The 19,725-nt window shown below is 42.5% G+C and overlaps 1 protein-coding gene across 16 annotated transcripts in view; it reads left to right on the forward strand.

Annotated features, from left to right (window-relative positions):
• GPR19 (G protein-coupled receptor 19) overlaps positions 1–19,725 on the forward strand; it is a 279,024-nt gene that overhangs the window by 107,431 nt on the left and 151,868 nt on the right. For 2 of the 16 annotated variants that reach the window (XM_069628691.1, XM_069628699.1), the window contains exon 2: positions 12,481–12,598. The exons of the other annotated variants lie outside the window; for them this stretch is intronic. The gene's annotated coding sequence lies outside the window, so the exon portion shown is untranslated. The remainder of the gene's footprint in view (positions 1–12,480; positions 12,599–19,725) is intronic. 16 annotated transcript variants of the gene reach the window in all.

The raw sequence follows: 19,725 nt of genomic DNA on the forward strand, positions 1-19,725 counted from the left end.
TGCTATAAACCCAGATAACGCTCCTACTGAATGCCTGTCCCTGTGTCTATCGTTACAAACCTTTCAAAAAGCGTGAGATCGCTGGTGGCCGCTGACCTGACCATTGTGTACATAAGCCAGTGCCTCGGTTGAAAGTAGTGATAACTCTCCCCCTCATCTAGCCCGAAGCCCTGCTTGCACCGTGCAAAGGATTTCATGTCCTGACCCAAGATCATGCCACATAGTTTGGAGCACCTTGCTGCCTCCCACCCATTGAAGAGGTGCCTTTCCATACTCTGTGTGAACTGGTGATTCCTAAACAGCGATGTCAGCAGGGTGGGGAAGGTTGTCAAGTTCAACCCCCGCAACCAGCTCATCCCATGATTCTCCCACTAGGGCCCCTATACTGCTACGGTACATGTTTGCAAGTCTATCCCCCTTGGGTCGCCACAACACCTCGTCCAGTGGTGAGCCCACCACAGCTTTGTCCGTTCGACACCAGACCTTCCCACGATCGCTCCTGAACCAATCCCGGATCGCTCTGATTTGAGTGACAAGGAAATGGATGTGGAAGTTTGGCACTCACAGCCCTCCCTTGCTTCTGGGAGACATTAGCATCTGCATAGCTACCCTGGTTCTCTTGCAGTTCCAAATAAGTGAGCCCACCTGTTTTTGAAGGGTCCTGAACAAACCTTGGGGAACCCCCACGAGCAGAGGTGTGACATAGTACAGGATTTGTTGGCAAAATCACAATTTTAAGGGCATTTATCCTCCCCATCCAAAATATTGATAAGAGAAATCATTCCACCAACAGCCAGTGCAGCTTTTCTGCTAAAGGCGGGTAGTTAGTACGGTAAAGAGCAACCAGAGAACCAGTTATCTGGACCCCAAAATTTCTAATGCAGGTTTCTGCCCATCTATAGGGTACTATACCCCGCAATTCCTGAACTTTTTCTGGGGGGGCTGTCATGTTTAATAACTCTGACTTGTGGGCATTTATTTTGAACCCTGCCACCTCACCAAAGAGAAGAAGTTCCTGTGAGATCCCTGGAAATGAGGTTTCGGGTTCTGTGATCAAAAGGAGCATGTCATCAGCAAACGCTGCGACTCTATGCTCCTCACCTCCATCAGGCATTGTTCAACTAACTGAAAAGTCGCTTCCACCTTCCCCACTTTGACGAACACCTGGGTGTCGTCAGCGTACGAGTGGAAATTGAACATGTGTGTTCTAAGTAGGTCGATAAGGCGAGCGCAGATACAAATTGAATAGGAGAGGTGAGAGTGAAGAGCCCTGACGGACTGAACACTCCTGTGCAAGAGGGCTAGAGATGAATTCACCCAACTTCACCTGTTGCTGCCTCTCCAACAAAAAGGTGGCAAACCACGTACTAGTTTGGACTGAAATGTTAGCATTCTCTCTGAGCCTTTTCAGTAAGATATGATGGTCCACCGTATCGAAGGCTGCAGAGAGATCTAGCAGAGACATATCTCCCTGATCTGCCACCTCAAGGAGGTCGTACCATACTGCCATTAGTGCAGTCTCTGTCCCAAACCCAGGACGAAATCCTGATTGCAAAGGGTCCAATATGGATTCCTTCTCCACGTGTTCTTGTACTTTGGAGGCCACTATCCTTTCCACTATTTTTCCCAACCAGGGAAGACCAGCCACTGGACGATAGTTTTGCATATTTCCAGGGTCCACAATGGACTTTTTTAACAATGGCGAGACTGTGGCCATTTTTAACATTGAAGGTACTGACCCAGCTGACAGTGATTTGTTGACCAACTGTGTCACAAAGGGAGAGATTTCCCTGGCTAGCCTTTTTGCCACACTAGCCAGAAAGAGAACAATAGATCATTAGTGGGCTTCAGTTTGTCCAGCAAATCCTGTATTGTCTCTTCCGTAACTGGTGAGAAGGAAAAAAGCTCTCCATTGTGAACATCTACAGCTGCCATCATTCTTGAAGGACCATTAGGGCATTCTTCTCCTGTGGAGAGTTGCCTAATGCAGGCAGCGATATTATCTTGAATCGATTCGATCTTTTAAAATAAGAAATAATTATACCTATTGGCCTTCTCCCTCTGGCTTCTCAATGCCCATTTTATAGTGGACTGTGTGAAATTATTTTAGCCCTGTAAATTTACAAGTTTGGGAAGCGGTTTGGTCAGTTTCAGCTTCCCAGGCCCCCTTTCTTGGGCCTTGGTTTATGCATCATCCCTGCCCTCACACAGGTCCAATTAATAAAAAGAGGGGTAAGGCAGGGAGTATTGGAGTATAGAAAACTGTAACCACTAGGAGTATGGAAAGCTGTAACCACTAGGAGAAATACCTATGCTCCTATATACTTCTATTTACACCTATATACGACCCAAGAGATCAGGGGTGCAACATGATCTTAGCCAAGGGGTACAATCACATTAACCACTGAGCTACTCAGTCCTCTAAATCTTCCCTCAGCCCAACTGCACCCACCACTTAGCACACCAGATGGCTTATTGCAACCAGTTCTAGGAGCACACCCTGCCTCTCGTTCACCCCTTTTCAAGCAGCACCCTACCATCAGCCAGCATCTGCAGCATACAGGTACTGCGGTTGTATACGAATTGATCGTTTTACAACTGCTCGAATGACAATTGACCTTTTCACAATTTACCGAATTGTGAAGGTCAATTGTACCATATATGTGGGGGGAAACCCCCCACCCAACGCCAAAACCCATGTGTATATATATATATATATATATATATATATATATATATATTCGGTCAATTGTGAAAAGGTCAATTGTGACCCTTTAAATTCGGTCAATTGGTCATTCGAACAATTGTAAACGACCAATTTGGGTAATACCGGTACTGCACTGGTCCTGAGCCACTAGAAAGCCTTGCCTCTGGGCCGACAGCAACCTGACTCCACTGCGAGCGACGTCAGAGAAAGCACACCACGCAATGAAAGCGAGCTCTGGCACAGACTGACAATCGCTGGAAGACTGAGCAGGACCCACCCGAGGAAAGAACCCTACACCTCTGCCTCTCCAATACACAGAAAAACAGAAGAGTCTGCTTTTCCTCTTTTCTCCCCTGATGAAGTCGCTAGACAAGTCCGATCTATGAAAGCCTCATCAATATCCCTGTTCCTCTAAAACCATTAAGGACCACATCGATGCTCCGGCTCTTGCTGCTTTCTGCAACCTCTCCTTTGCCTCTGGATCTTTCCCCTCTCCTCTGCAGCACTCCCTTGTGCATCCTCTCCTCAAGAAACCCACAGCTGATCCTTCTTGCCCGGCTCACTATTGCCCAATTTCCATTACTCCCTTTTTTGGGTAAACTCCTGGAAATGCTAGCCATCTCTCAGCTTAACCTTCGTTCTGATTCTGTTGGCTTTCTCCATGACCACCAATCTGGCTTCAGAGCTGCCAGAAGCATGGAAACTGCTCTCCTGAACATCCGTGAAGATCTTCTCTCCAACCTTGACTCCAACATTCCCTCTGTCCTTATCCTACTTGATCTCTCATATGCTTTCGACACGGTCAACCGTCTCTGTGACAACCTGGGTATCACCGATCAAGCTCTGGCCTGGTTGACCTCTTTCCTCTCTGATCGACCCTCCCAGGTACAACTTGGGTCCTTCCTATCATCTATCTCCCTCTCTACCTGCGGTGTTCCCCAGGGGTCTAACCTCTCGCCCTAGCTTTTCAACCAATACCTGGCAACGCTTGCCTACTGCATTTCCATTTCCTGCACAAATTTCCAGTGTTATGCTGATGACGCCAACTCATTTTCAGGCTTCCCTCAGCCACCTCCTCTCCTTCCCTCATCTCTGATTGCCTAATTGCCATAAAAAATTGGTGTGCCCCCAACGATCTTTGTCTAAATGCCAACAAGACTGAGATCCTCCTCATCGGTACATCTTCACCATCCTTTCCCCTCACTCTCTGGCAGGCTTCCCTTGGCCTTCCTCCTATCCCTAACTGCGAGGCTAAGAACTTTGGGTCATCTTTGACTCCACACTTTCCTTCTCTGCACACATCTCTGACGTCTCTAAAAAGTCAAACTTCTTATTGCACCTCCTCAGAGGTACTCTGCCTTTCCTCCCCTTCTCTCAGAAGCTCACTGTCTCCCAAGCTCTGGTTCTCTCTAGGTTGGACTACTGTAACAGCCTCTTTCTAAACCTACCTGCCTCCACTCTCTGCCCTCTACAACTAATCCTGAACAGGACTGCAAGACTTGTCCTTGGCCTCAAGCCCTTGGATCGTATCTGTCCAGCTCTGAAATCCCTACATTGGCTCCCAGTGGATGCAAGAATTAAATTTAAAACCGTATGCATTGTCCATAAGGCTTTTTGGTGCCTGGGTCCAAAATACCTTCAACTATCCCTCTGTAAATACCTCGCCTCTCGAGCCCTTCGCTCCTCTACTTCCAACTCACTCAGGGTCGGTCGTTTTTCAAAGAAACAAGCTGGGGGTCGATCTGTCTTCCGTTGGGGCCTCCCTTTGGAACAGCCTCCCTGCCACATTGAAAGTTGAGGAGTACCATCTCTGGTTCCGGAAGCACCTCAAGAACTTCCTCTTCGCCTCTGCCTTTGCTGCTCCCCCCCTGCTGATTCTGTTTTCTCTCTCTCCGGCACTGTCCACCTGGCCACCCTCTGTCCTTCGGGGCCCAGGTACCTGCTCACCCTGCCACCCTCCTACACTGCCTCCGGGTCACCCCTTGCACTGGGGTCTGTATCTGTACCCATACAGGCCCCACCCACTTTTCTTCTGCACATATCAGATATACCCTATCTGCCTAACCTGGGTGCACTGCCACAGTTTAGCCTTTACCTATTTATTTTACTTATTAATATTTATTCTGTTCTCTACTCTGTTCCACACTTTCCACATCTCCCACCTTCCATGCACTTTCCCCCTTTTCCCTTTCCCATGCACTTGCATGCTCTTAATGCCACTGGGCCTAGTAAGATTGTTGTTTTTGTTCTCCCCTGTTCCCATCTCTTTGTCTGGTCGCACTCTGAAACACTTGTGTATGAGCGCGATATAAATAAAATTTCATTTAATTTCATTACGACACCACCTCCAGTCAAGGTCTATGTTTTTTAAAATCATTGTGAACTACAAGAAAAGACACTTCATAGAAGAGATGTCCAGTGGCCTCAGAAACTGTAAAGAAGTTGGGTCCCAGAACTACTCGCTGTTGTGGATTCAAATGCAGAAGCAGCTTTTCCAAAACTATTATGCTTCAAATCCAAATTAATAAAGGGCAGCACAATATTGAAAATCGACATAAACATGATTTAATAGGAATAAGTCATGTTACTCTTATTCCATACATTGCGCCACCTAGTTGTAAACCTGGCATGTATGTTCATTACAGGGTGGTGTGATGAATCAGTGATGATTCCCCCAGAAAACCTAGCCGGGGACCTTTCTAATGTGGCTAGAGAAAGGCAGACGCTTTCTGATCACGACCCTGGGGGTGGTGTTCTCCGGGAGGATCACACAAGGGGGGAAGCAGGTCGGGTAGAATGGAAAATCCCTTTGGTCAACTTCCCCCCAAGAACCCAACCTTCTAAAATGCAGAGTGCAGCTTGTTAGTGCGAATGACCCACTCCTGAAGGAGACTGGGAGGCTTAAAAGGCCCCCTCTGGTGCAGGCCATTGGTGAACAGAGTGAACTGGGAGAGCAGTGTGTAACGCAACATTTTTTCCCCAACAGGAATTCATTATGAAATTCACATGCTGTGATTTCTTATGGATTAAAATCCAAGATTTAATCTTCGATCACTTTGCTAGTGTATACTACATGAATACAGATGAAAGCATAATGGTTCGCTGATCATTCAATGAGAGAAACAAACTAGAAAACCTTTTGAATAAAGTATATACATTTATTATTTCTCTGACAAAAGTGAATAAATAAGGTGAAAATAAAGGATAAATGTTTGTGAGTAATAAAAAATACATACGTCACCTGACACAGGTGGCGACGAAAGATAAGAACCAGTAGCTATCCTAGTATAAACCTAATCTACACCCATGATGCCATTCAAGTGTGGCAAAATACATGTACATACATTCAAATACATCCAAAATCTGCCTTTGAAGTATGACAAAATACATATAAATGTATTCAAATATGTACAAGGTCTTTATGACAAAGTGCATATGAATGCATTCAAATACATCCAAGGTCAGACTGAATCAAATGTTACTACCAATAAAATCCAATAAAGAGTGCAAATATATACAACCAGTGGTAAAAAAAGGGAGAGGAAGGGGTGAAACATTCACCAAGGAAGAAGGCTACCCGTCGTCCTCCGAAAACCAACTGCACACTACATGCACCACTGACATGGTGTGCCCACCTTGGATCTGCCAAGGGCTATGTCATAAAGGAAGCAGCATGGCTAAATCCACTGGGCACCATAATAACTGCACTTCTGTGAATGTGTTGACAATACACGTGATGGTCTCAGCCTACAAAAGCAAAGGGTCCATTGAACAACTTGAGCAATGAAGTGGGACTGTGTAAAGCCCCTACCAAAAATGTAAAGGTCTCCACAATGGGGTGTCTTAACAAAGGGAAAGCTGTGAGCTAGAGCGCTTACTGCGGACGGGGGAGAAGATTTCAAGGTTGAAATAATAATTATGATCTCCAACCGCCAAGGTTGGGCTGAAACAATAAGCAATGTGTTCGTCTATCGATCTATCTAAAGATATTTTTTATATGGCGCTGCTTGCCCATAGGCCTTAGGGCGGTCACAAGACTCACAGACATATAACACATAAAAGAATGTACACAAGTTGGTAAATGCGATTTAGGGGATGGAACCCTTGGGAACCTGTGGTCCTATGTTTTATTTAATCAGACTTTCTGTCAAACAGAAAGGTTTTTAAACGTTTTTGAAAGTGAAATAAGGATACACACCCCCTAATGTCTGGTGGAAACTAATTCCAAAGGGAAGGAGCCCAGTCATTAAAACCAGCCTCACCATTTCTTTTTTTAGAAAGACACGTGGTGGGTATAAATTCACACTGTTGTTAGAACGGAGAGCCAGTCTGACAGTAGTTCTTTTCACTCTGGAGGAAAGGTAGAGCGGGTCTTCGCTTGCTATGCATTTAAACACTAGGGCAGAGCCCTTGAACTGGATACGCTTCTCAACTAGGAGCCAGTGCAAGTTTCTGCGAGTTTCGGAAACCTGTGAACAGCGAATAAGCCCACAGACAGCACGCACTGCTCCATTCTGTGTTACTTGGAGCTTCTTTATATTAGCTTGAGATGTGCCTACCAAAAGACTGTTGCAGTAGTCCTGCTTTGTGTTCACTATGACTGCTGCAATCAGGGCCCTATTAGCTTCGGATAGATAGGGGCGGATCTGCTACAATAAACGCACATAGTAGGAGCATGAGGATTTCAAAAAGTGGAAAAATGTCACCTTTGCATGATGTGGGCTTCATTTTTTGAATAGTCTCTAGGGCCTCACTTTTGGAGACTTCTATAAAAGTTAATCAGAAGGTGCCCAGATTGACTTCTTCATGGAGTGGCATTGAAGTTTCATTAATAGCCTGAAACATCTTTACCTGATCTTGGATATGCATCTGATGTTTTATAGTCTTCTGAGTGAAGCCTTCAAGGATGCGCTGACACCAAACATAGTCCATGTCAAAAGAGTTCTCAACAGAAGTCCCTTTCAGTTCCTGTAGAACTGTGAACAGCTCCTTAGGTTTTGATTTGGCCTTTTCAAACCTGGCATTAAGATTAAGCTCTTTAGCTTTAAACACTGCAGACTTAAAAAGTCTAGCTGTGTGTTTGTAGGCCGAAACTGAGATGTCAGAAGGATGGCTCCGCCAGTTTCGTTCCACCTTTCGTTTCACCCCTATAGCAAGCAAAACCTCTGTGGTAAACCATTGATTACGTGCAGCCACTTTGTTCTGTTTGACTAGGCGAAGGGGGGCCAGAGAATCAAAGGCTTGATTAATAGCTGACCTAAAGGAGGGCGTGAACTCATCAATTCTCTGCCAGTGGTGGTAGCAGTGGAATTACTACTGAGTTAAAGGCTTCAGAGGTGGCTTTCTTGTGATTGCGAATTGGGCCTAATAGCCTAGCTGATTTGTGAGTGGTGCAGGGAGAGAAGAGAGTTTCAAAAAGGAGAAGAAAATGATCGGACCAGATACACTTTTCCACTGATCTTAATGTCAATTTTTGATTCTTGGATAGAATCCAATCCAAAGTATTACATCCCTTATGCATTGGAACATTAGCATATTTATCAAGTCCCACAGAATTCAGGGTCTGTAGTAAGGATATGGCTTTGGAATCCTGTGGGTTATTAGCCCATAGGTTAAAATCACCAAAGATAATAAGAGGTGTAGTACTTTTAAATGGACTCCCTTTAAATACTAAGAGCTGTTCTTCAAATAAAGGTGTGGGCCTATGAGGTCTATAAATAATCAAGACACGAAATGAGTGAACTGAGTCAGTGTTCATTTTCAAAAGCATGGCTTCACATACATCAAACTTGGGGGAAGTGGATATTTAAAATTTAGTTTGAAGATCATAGCAACTCCAACCCCTCTACCACTTTTGCAGTCAGCATGGATGCACATATAGCCATCGGGATGGCTAAGGCTCCTGCATGAAGAGCTGCCTTATGTAGCCATGTCTCAGTGACCACCAGCACATAAAGGTTGTTTTCCAGAACAAAATCAGACATTTCGAGTGCATGCAGGACCATGGAGCGGGTATTTATTTGCCCACATTTCAGTGGAATGCTAAATAACGGAGCGGTACAAGGAGATGCATCCCTTATGCTGTGCTTGGTTCGGCAAGCTTGTGTAACTAGTTGGATCGCAGGATGTGCTTACATGTGAAGAGCGATACAAATTCAATATACATGATCCATTTGTGAACAACTCTGTTAAAGACGCCTGCATACTATAATGGCGAATATATGGTAGAAAGTCAATGTGTTAGCATAAAGTTACAACCCGTGGGCTAGGCTCGTAGCCCATTCAGCGGAACGGGGCGTCTGCCGGTGAGAAACCCAGAGGGCGACTAGAAATTGAAATATAGATTGCTCAAATCATGTCCATAGACATGTTGCGCGGTCCATGACGGTGCATTAACGTGAATATCAAGGCCACTACTCACCCAAACATGAAACACGACTTTATCTGAAGGTAACTTCATAAGACCAACCATACGCTGTGTGCTGCAGAGCTACACTGATGCGGAGCTGGTATACAGCAGTTCACTAAGAAGATAAATAAGCATCTAGCTAGAGATAGTAGACAGACTAGTCGCCCACTATCCAAGTCACAGGTAAAAAGAAAAACTTAAAAAGTGCCATGCTGGAAAGGGACACAGGCAACAGAAACACAAAAAGTGTATGTCAGAGTGTCAAGTACTGCCAGACTGTCAATTATATAATGCCGGCAAAAAAGCGCTTGCAAAAGGCAGCACCAAGATTGGCTCAAAATGATAATTCTTGTGATGGATCTCACAAGTTTGGCATTATATCATAGAATCCTTGCTCTATGGTATTGAGCCTAAACATCCATCTGCCTTCTTTAATTGATAGGCGGGTGGCTGTGTTAGCCGCATTTCTAATGGTGCCTAAAACCCACCATAATATGTCATCTGCAGAGTGACAATGTTCCATGTAGTGGCCACCATGGGAGCTGTGCTATTACAACACCTTATGTGAGAACGATGTTCTGTGATTCTTATGTGAACTGGTCTCATAGTTTGTCCCACGTATCTCAAGCCACACAGACATTGTATGCAGTACACTGCATATGGTGTCTTGCAGTTTGTGTGTTGTCTCAGCTGCCATTGTTTGCCTGCATGTCAAACGACTTGATTTTATTGCTAAATTTGAATATAGTACATATACCGCAAGGGAAGTGTCCTGTCAATGGCCGCAGATCCCTACTAGTAGTCGTGGATCTATTGTCTTTTGGTTTAGAATGTACAAGGTAATCCCTAAAATTCTTCTGATGCATTAAAGCGAATAATGGTGAGGGTTCATTAGGAAGGTTGTTGTACCAATGGCCAAAACCTATGAATACGTTATTTAACTGCAAATGTATCAGTACTATAGGTTAATGCACACACCACTTTCTGTTGTTGGGTGTCAATCCTGGGTTGGAGCAAAGTCTCCTGGGTGTTTATATCTAGCCCTTTTCAATGATTGAGAAACTCGTTTTCTCTGGCACCCTCTGGCTTTGAGTCTTGCTGCCAGTAGGTCGGCATGTTGATCATTGTCAGAGCAGTGTGAGCAATATGAGCAAAAGAAGCAGAAACTGGAGGAGGGCTCCGGGACGACTGTTGAGCAGAGAGCAGTAGCTAGTCCTGAGAGGGTCTTTGCCTCCAGAAGCCTTAATTGCAAAAGCGTGGGAGAGGAAAGCTTGCCCTCTGAAGACCTGTTTTGCAGAGGCTGCGCAGCGGGAGTCTTGGGAGAGGGAAGCTTGCCCTCTAAAGACCTGTTTGGCAGAGGCTGCGCAGCGGGAAGCATGGGAGAGGAAACCTTGCCCTCTGAAGACCTGTTTTGTAGAGGCTGTGCAGCGGGAAGCAAAGTGTGGAAGGCTTTCTTCTTCCCCAAGGCTGTCTCCAGTGACGGATGAGCACCAGAGAACCTCCGGAGCAAAGGAAGCTCTGTGTACAAGTGAGGCGGCCGGTGGTAGACCAAAAGCAGCAGAGTGACAGGTCATGAGGAACCACTGAAAAGAACGAAGTACCTGTGAGCAGCGAGGGAATCAGATGCGCATGCCTTACCCAGTGAGTTCACCAGATGATCGTGACACCATATTTGATTAAACCCATAACAAGAGCTGGTATGAACCCACATTGCCAAAGCTAAAGAAGAAGCAGAATACAACCATATCCTTATCAGTGTTTGGTTAAAAATGCAGTGTGGAAACCACAGTGGCAAGAAGGCTGCCCTTCTCGAAAAGGATGTTCAGAAGGAGAGGAGCATAACTCGCAGAGGTTTTGGAAAGTACTAAAGAGCACCAATGTAAATCTTGTCTTCCCCGAAGAATTGCTTAAAGGTTGATGTTGTAAAATAATACTGCAGAACTGTTGTAATCTGATCTTAACCACAGAGGCACTTGTTTATAGGGGAGTGTACCTGAACAGCGAACCTTGAAGTAGTAGGTCTGGCATGGGAGTAAACCAGGTATGCTTGAAGTCGTATGTCTTACACACAAGAGGCACAAATACTGTCGGGAAGGTTATTAGAACAAGGTTATCCTCGTAAAGCCATTAAGCAAGCTGCTAAAAAAGCATGCTTTGCTAACAGAGATTCCCTTTTGACCCCAAAGAATAAAGATGCAGAACAGCAACGCATTGTTTGCGTCACAACATTTTCCAGACAGACAAATGAGATCAAAAGTCTTATCAACAAATATTGGAATTTGGTGACTAGCACCGGATGTACAACGGGCCAATCACTGTTCGCTCTAAAGCGTATCCGGAATGTCAGTGACGATCTAGTTCATTCTAGATTTATGTCTCCCACTTAACACCTCCAACAAAACACTCTAGAGGCATCTTGGAACCATAGATCAAGTCCATTAGTGGGTCATTACCCATGTGGTAATTGTCGCGTTTGCCAATTCACTTCACAAGCCAGGACTTTTACACATTGCAACCTTGTATGGGAACTATGTAAATTTACCAACTGCCAGAGCCAGAACGTGGTGTATGGCTTAATGCCCATGTAACCTATTATATGTAATTATGACAACTAGAAAAGTTGTCACAAGAATCAATGAACATCGATCCCGGATTTGTATGAAAATTAAATGTGCACCCCTACTGGCACACTTCTTGACAGCCCAATATTCAGCTGATGACATGAGATAGATCATAATGGATCAAATCTAACAGGACAAATGCAATTTTTCCACTACCAACAGACTATTAAAATTAGAACAGAAATGGATATATCGGTTACGGACCCATACCAATGGTCTCAATGAAGAATTACAGTGGCCTTTGCTTCTAAATTAAATGTCTGATTTGGGCACCAGAAACCTCTCACATCGTTGGGGTTCTTGATTGTTCTGCCTTTTGGGTCCACCAAGATGGCGACCAAGATTTTGCCATCAGAATCTTGGTAGATACGGTCTATTTTGACTTTGATCTATTTAAGTCCATTTTCTATATCCATGATGCATGCACCAAGCATCATTCACAAACCAATCCTCTTTTTATGCCTATGAGGCATATATTAAATAGCATTCATGTACAGCGTCAACACATCATTGACTGCGAGTACGAGGTTGCAGAAACTAACTTCTGAAAATCCCGACAGGAGATTCCGAGAAGAATAGTAACATTGAAAACAGATGCACAGCGGCAATGACAACAGGTAAAGGCTTAGCCGTATGCCCTCTGCCCCTTTTTCCTGATGCTTTCCCTCAATGGTTTAAATGCTTTATGCACTCTCTTGGGTTGAGTTCCATCATCCTAAGAAGTTGTGTGCCTCTTTTCATAGCAACGCGGCAGACTTCAGCCCATTGAGAGTTGCTGGATTCAACCTCCACACAGCCCGACGGGAGATCCCGACAAGCAAAACAACTTTACAAATAGACATGCATCGGCAAGGACAACAGGTAAATGTTTTTTCATACGCACTCTGCCCCTGTTTTCCAATGTTCTCTCGATCTGGTTTAAATGATCCATGCTCCCTTCGGTTGCAGTTCAATTATTCTAAGAAGTTGCTTGCTTTTTTACAGCCTAGCGGCAGACCTCAACTTATTGACAGCGCATTTTGACACAGTGCTCAGCAAATACAGACACAGTGCATTTGGTGCCTTGTTTGACCGTTCGATCCCACAGTGGCTGACACAATTTGCCTAACAGCCCACAAATAGGTATACATTGAATACATAGCACCTAGCTGTTCGTGACATTCAGTGGTTAACCATACACACTAATGGACAACCTTTTCTGACACAGTGCTATCCGTGAAGGATTGCTACCAGCGATCTTGTTTCTTACAGCATCTGACTTCAGGGAAATCAACTGCCTTTCAGGCTCCTCAGTTGTAACCACTTATGCATGGGTGCTTCCTCCCTTGAATCCTTCACCCTTTGCTTTAGACGATTACCAGTGACATGCAGACTGAGTAATTACACAGCCACTTACCTTAAATCTTTCGGGGCTGTTGCCTTTTTCACAGCTAATATTCCATTTGGCTATGTTGCTTCCCTCCTGCCTTTCTCTCTCTCTGGGGAGGATCTCGTAAGTCTGGATTCTGTAAAGGCAGACCAGTAGGATTACTTCAATTGTCCATTCAGCAATCTTGGTCTCAAGGTGATTTTTTCACTCCTCCCTTCCCTTTTTCAAATCACATGTGCATGCTACAGGTGCATAGTATCCAGTCTTGCAGTTATCTGTGGACGAACAATTTTAATTTTGTGATTTTGTTTTTTTTTTTCTCTTTTTTTCGTCACTGCATAAATTAGCCATTCTCACCACTTTCCATCCACTTCATCCTGATGAGGCTGGTCCGCAAATCATCTTGAGGACCCTCGGCTAAAGCCGAAACTCGAGTCGACGAAGATACTGGATACATGTATCTCCAAGAAATAGAGATTTTGAAATAATAGTAACGGTTATACAACCAGTACACAGTAATATCAAAATAGTGTTACATTTGGACACTTATAGACAACCTCTTGGTTCCATGTATCCAGTCTGTTTTGTTATGTACAATTCCATATGATTTTAATTTGTCTTTCTTGATTATGATTGGTAATGTTATGTATGTTTTTGGCATGTATAAATGGTGTGAGAGTAGCAGGTGATAAATGGTATTCTAGTAGTGTTAAATTCACATTGCCAATTAGCACTGCAAACATTGTTTTAGGTGAATCGCGTAATGTTGTTTTTGAATTCTTTGAACAATAATGCAAACGAGAATAAAGACATTTTGTTCTATATCCATTGAAAGATTGCTTTTTGAAAATGTGGAGGTCATAGATGGCTAGAGGGCATTGTACTTCTTTTGATTGTGAAGTAGTATGCCTGGCATAGAATTAAACCAGGTAGCAGTTGATGAAGTGGTGTTAACCTATTATCTTGACAAACCTTCTTTGCTTAAGCAAGAACTGTATAAAGCTGTTGCTGTAGTGTTGTATATTTTCAGAAATAAGTGGTTGTTGCAGATGAACAAGCGAAACCTTGAAATTTAGCAGTGCTCACCCTACCTCCTAATTCTACTGGTGCAGAAGCATCCACACAAAGACAATTTATGTTACAAACTAGCTGATAAACAGAGATATTCTTTGTTTATGTGAAGATTATTTTGAATCTTACTATTACAAGAGGAAGAGAAGGAACATTTTGTTGAACTGCTGCAGTGTTGAAGTCACCAAGAACTGTATTAGAACTTTGTTACAAACTAGGATTTCCATATTTATTTTTGGAATTGTGGAGCGGAATCCTGATTGAATCCGGGGAAGGGGAAATCACCCAGATTATAAGGAGAGATTGTTGTCATATTGTGAACTTAACTGTTATATTTTTGGTGCCTTTGAACTGTCATGCATTACTTTATTTAGTTACTGTATGTATAAGTGGGAGGTACAGATATCCTTTGTTAGAGTGGTTCCTTTAGTTTATTTTCGGCAGGAAAATCCTCGTCAGAGTGGAGATGGTGATGCATTTATCCAACCTTTTGAGTTAATAAACAGTATCTTTTTGAAAAACCTTCACAAAGTGGTCCGCTACACGTTTCTGACCCCTCGCAATGGGTTCCTGTTTTTTTTTACTAGTTTGTCCTTTTAGGTTGAAGTATTGTATTGTTATATAACCTTTTTTGGACATTTCCTTTACCTTGGTACCACAATACCTGTTGTTTGAGATGTTTCCTTGCTGGCTTGAAGACTATAGACTAGACTGCCCTTGCCCCATGTTCCCTTAAAAAGTTGATGGCAGCGTACCATTCATGCTGTGCCTGTTTCACCTTTATGAAACTTCGACACACTTATGTATGGGTGTGTAAAAATATATAGGCCGTACAAACATACCTATATGACATTGTTATATTTTGCTTTTTTACTGTGACAAGTACCAACCGTACTAGTACCATAGCATCAAGGCTTGTCCGTGGAGTGGCGTTCTGTGCCTCCTCCAGCAGGTATCCAGATGGTAATCTGCTGGACGAAAGAAAATGAGCAATGATAAGATAAAAGAAAGTGAAAAACATGAATTAGATGCCACAAACACAGTGGGGAAAGAAGGTTATGTGATGACAACGGTGCAGGTCAGTCCCATGAGTCATAATTAAGATTTGATAAGCAGGAGCTAAAGCAGCTGCTGGATATCAAGCATTATTGAGAGACCAGGAGCCACTATGGTGGAACAAGGAACTAGTAGAGCACATTCCACATATCTACCTTTCATATAACATGCAAAAATATCACTTTGTCCATTATTTATGACCCCTTATCCTTTAAATGTTGTAAATATCTATCCTAATGTTTACTTATAAATTGTCCCAAATGCGCAGTTAAATTCACATAAGTATGTTTGTTGTGCATTATTTGGCCTCAGGAGCCAAAAGTAGCTTCTGGTAGCTGTTGGCGTGAAGCTTACCAGACTCCTCTAGGATACAAGCAGGAAATAGCTCCCATCAGTTTCGAAACCTGTAGTCCTGTTAGGGTGCCATGGTTCTGCAAAAGGGAGGAGGCGGAAATGTCCTAAAGTGTTGTGAAAAGTGGGTTGTGTTCCCAAAGCAAATTTGGAGATTTGTTTGTTCGAACATAATTTAATGTTGTATATGGATACTTGGGGGTGTTCGAGAGTGCGCTCTGCCAATCCTGGAAGTTTGGTGGCTTATTTGTCCGGGTTTGTCTGTACTTTGTGCGCTAGCTCAAATTCCATAACGTTAATTCAATGACTGCCAAGCTTGAGCCAAGAGTGGCCTAGTCAAGTGCAGACTTTGTAATGAGGCATGCTTCCGAATTTGCACTCGTCTCTGACTTGTGATTATTGACTCTTGGCAAGTAAGAATGGTGTGCCGTGTGCATGAGGAAAAATTGAGGTATCGCTTTACCTTTTATCCCTACCTAGTAGATTTCAACTTAGATTAAAGGTGAATGTTATTGGTAATCGAAGGAAAGGAAATGGAGTGGTGAAACTGCTACATTAAAATTAAAAAGGCCTATTTAAAAAAAGGTTATTATTAAGAGTGTGTTCCAAGTCCCATCGTGCTAGACTTATTCGTGATGAGACTGGGTTGTGCCTTGATTGTAAGATGGTTATCACAGTTTACTAATACTTAGCCTTCTATAGTGAGAAAAAATAGCCTGAAGTGTATGTGCATGATGTGTTCACAAGACTTTATGAGAAGCACAGGTGACTTTGCGACCAAACAGGTCAGGTAGGGAGAGAAAAGCCAGATATCTGCCCTTCTGTATGCAGTGATAGACTGGCTCCTTCTCTTATGTAATAGGAATATTCTGTCACTGTGAACATGAGGCTATGATACGCTTCCTACAGTAAGGTCATATCGCAGGTCTGAGGAGTAGGGAGGGAAGCTTTCCTGTTCACAAGCCAACTAACGTAAACACCAGTGCACCCAAAGGTCATCATTTAGGGGCCCCCAACCAGCCAAAGTGAAGGGAATGGGTGTGAAACAGAAATTAATGTGCCACAAAGCAGACTGAAAGAGAAAATGGTGATCCGAGCAGCTTGTACACCTGGAAATTTATTTTGTCAGAAATGCAAATTTGTCATGTTGGCAACTCCCTGAACATTAGTAAAATTATCTTTTCTTTTGTTTTTTGTTTTGTTTCCCATTTGCTATGTTTGCAACAAATATCTTTTACTGCACCAAGTCACAACCACAGTTGTCTGAGAGCAAACTGGGCATGTCCTTTTTGAGCAAAACGGTTAAGGACATGAACGCTGTATTTGGCTCTACAAGTGGTCAGCCTTTAAAGCCTTCCAGGGTGCCTTAGCGAGCCTAGGCATGTTGAGTCCATGCCCAAGAAAAGAGTTGTTCTTCTTACTCCATAGGCTCCAGAATTGCTGCGAATGACATGTGTGTCGGGAGGAAAGCTCAGCTGCAACGTGCTTGCCTTGGAAGCAAGACGACACGAAGCAACACAGGTTCGATCCCTGGGTCCGCGCTTAGAAACCTCTGGATATTTAAGCGCGTTATAAATACGCAACTAAGACAAAAAACAATTACGCAACTAGAAAACAAACAATTCCTGTAACAGTGCCTCGATGCCCGCGGGCTGTGTGAGCGCTTTAAAAATGCACATAAATAAAATAAATAAATGTGTTTACATGAGCATTAGCACACATCTAGTAGAGGTTTCATGCATAATGAGATTGTGCTTAATAAACAAAAAGGTGCATTTGCTTCTTATGTGGATGTTTTTACTTACAGCTCCAGGAATCGAAATTAAATCTGATAAGCAGGAGCTAAAAGCAGGTCCTGGGTATCGAGTGACCAGGAGCTACCACTGGAGATCCATGAGCTTGTACATCGTGTTCCGCAAATCTAACTTCCACATAAGATGCAACCATATCAATTTGTCCATTATTTATGACCACTTATGCTTTAAATTTCACATAGATGTGTCCAAATGTTTGTTTCTAAATTGTCCCAAATACACAGAGTTAAATTCACATAGGTGTGTTTGTTCAGCATCAGTTGGCCTGGGGAGCCAAATGTAGCCCCTGGTAGCTGTTGGTATTAAGCTGACCAGGCTCTTCTAGCCCACAAGCAGGAGCTAAATGGCTCCCAGCTCCCCTCAATTTCGGACCCTGAGCTCTCTATACTAGCTATTTCTTTATTCCGTAATGCTAGCTTATGCTTACTGGATGTTATTTGATATCCAGGAGCTGCTTTTAGCTCCCACTCATGAAATATTTTATTTTGATCCCCGTGCACACATGTAAATAGGTATACAAATATGTATATAAATTAAGAGACAGACCATCCTGCGTATAATCATTTTCAAATGTGCTGCAAAACTTGCTATAGTTTACCCATCTGCAACTCCTTTAAATTTGCCTACTCGACAAGTCTGGCAACCTATGATGTCGAATGCTTTCACCATCAGTGTTGCCAAGTCCTGTACCTCATTTAAATAAAGGAACTCCATTTGCGAGAGACTGTTTCATCAGAAGGCACAACAAGGGCTTTGGCAGTGAAATTCTGTAAGCTTACTAGATTTATATTAGTATTTAAATAAACCTAAATGCTTCAAGATGTACATAATTGTGCTACAAAATGTTCCCTTTTCTCAAAGGGAAAATAATTATTTTTTTTTATCGGTGATCCTATATCCTGGGCACTCTGAAGGGAGGATAAAACAAGAATCTCCCCGTCCAAATAAAGGTCACATTTCACCTATTGGTTATATCATTAATGTACAGCAGTGAGTCGCTTGTGAATTCTTTGAGGTGTAGCAGTTAAACAAAGCACTCTTGGCAATGATAGTGCAATTATTCTAGCCACAGGAACCACTCTTCCACTGAAGAGCCAGGACATTCCCTGCGTACCCATTGCACACAAGGACCAATTCCCATGACCCTTTCATGTTCTGGGCATGAACTTTGTTTATGCAGAAGCGGGCTGCCATCTTTAGATATGTTCATATATGAGATGCTAGAGCGAGTATGTGCATGCAGCTACACTTCTATAGGCTACTGTGTTTTTAATTACTTTTAAAACACTTCTTTGACATCACATGAAAGCTGAACACATTTAGACTGTGACCCTTGAAAGCTCCTTTGGATCATGGTTTATTTATTGTGTGATGCAGTTAATTCAAAACATTTCACACATTTAAAACATCAAAAATATCCACTACAAAACGTACAGAATTACAAATGTAAAAATTAAAAAGGTTTTTTCTCTCCTTTCTGTTTTTTTAAACATATATTAATAACGCATAGAATTTTAAGATTAGAACTTCATATTACAACACAATTCCTAAATATAATGCTAAATGGTATTATTTTACCAGGTATCTTAACTGTTTTAATGCAACTGCTCATGGTACATAAATTTACACCCTTATATTAGCATCATTATTCATATTTCCATACTTATTCAGAAATGCTAGAACTTGATAATGTTTGAAATGATTAGATTATTTTGATGAAATAATCCAATATACCCATTCCCCCCCCTATCCTCTTCCCTCCTTATCCTTATATGTCTCTAGTCTGTCTCCCTGTACGTCTCCCCCCAAATCTCTATTTTCACTACATATAAATCACTCGTTGCAGACCTGTGATATAATTAATTCTAAACTACATGTTATATTAATGCGGTTTATATCTATTATAGTTCATATTACATTCGCAAGTGAATTTAACAAATGACTTAGCCTTATAGAAATACTATTACAAAGGATCAAAATCATTTACTATGTCATTTCTCTGTGGTTCTTGTTTTATTCAAAGTCTGTAACCTGTTGATATCTGTATCAAAATCAATATTTTAACAATAAAAATCATTAAAATAAAAAGAACTTCATATTAAATGGAAACCATAATCATTTCATCTTTCACCCCAAAAAAAAACAGTTAAAAAATATAACAACATTGGGTCACACAATAGCCAAAGCCAAAAATAAATGAATAAAATTACCATCTAAAATTCATCTTCAGTTTGTCTTTCAAAGAGCCAATTTAAAAATCTAATAGTAGCAATACACATTGAGGTCGTAGGATCACAGAATCACTGATGCCAAAAATAAGTACTATA

The sequence above is a fragment of the Ambystoma mexicanum genome, chromosome 12, assembly GCF_040938575.1.
Source record: "Ambystoma mexicanum isolate Mex_15411 chromosome 12, UKY_AmexF1_1, whole genome shotgun sequence".
Lineage (NCBI taxonomy): Eukaryota > Metazoa > Chordata > Amphibia > Caudata > Ambystomatidae > Ambystoma > Ambystoma mexicanum.